The following is an 846-nucleotide window of genomic DNA, read 5'->3' as shown; positions in this document are numbered from 1 at the left end:
GAATGTAAATTGATACAGCCACTATGGAGAACAGTATGGAGGTTCCTTAAAAAACTACAAATAGAACTACCATACGACCCAGCAATCCCACTACTGGGCATATACCCTGAGAAAACCATAATTCAAAAAGAGTCATGTACCACAATGTTCACTGCAGCTCTATTTACAATAGCCAGGACATGGAAGCAACCTAAGTGTCCATCATTGGATGAATGGATAAAGAAGATGTGGCACGTATATACAATGCAATATTACCCAGCCATAAAAAGAAACTAAATTGAGTTATTTGTAGTGAGGTGGTTGGACCTAGAGTCATACAGAGTGAAGTAAGTCAGAAAGAGAAAAACAAATACCGTCTGCTAACACATATATATGGAATCTAAGAAAAGAAAAGAAAAGAAAAGGTCATGAAGTACCTAGGGGTAAGACAGGAATGGAGATGCAGACCTACTAGAGAATGGACCTGAGGATGTGGGGAGGGGGAAGAGTAAGCTGTGACAAAGTGAGAGAGTGGCATGGACATATATACACTACCAAACGTAAAACAGATAGCTAGAGGGAAGCAGCCGCATAGCACAGGGAGATCAGCTCGGTGTTCTGTGACCACCTAGAGGGGTGGGATAGGGAGGGTGGGAGGGAGGGAGACGCCAGAGGGAAGAGATATGGGAACGTATGTATATGTATAACTGATTCACTTTGTTATAAAGCAGAAACTAACACACCATTGTAAAGCAATTATACTCCAATAAAGATGTTTAAAAAAACCCCCAAAACGAATATCCTTTTCTACAGCCAATAGGCTACTTGTGCAGATAAACATGAGGCTACGATAACCCATGAGGATAC

The sequence above is a fragment of the Physeter macrocephalus genome, chromosome 18, assembly GCF_002837175.3.
Source record: "Physeter macrocephalus isolate SW-GA chromosome 18, ASM283717v5, whole genome shotgun sequence".
In the NCBI taxonomy this organism is placed as follows: domain Eukaryota; kingdom Metazoa; phylum Chordata; class Mammalia; order Artiodactyla; family Physeteridae; genus Physeter; species Physeter macrocephalus.
Note: the sequence above shows the minus strand (reverse complement) of the source record.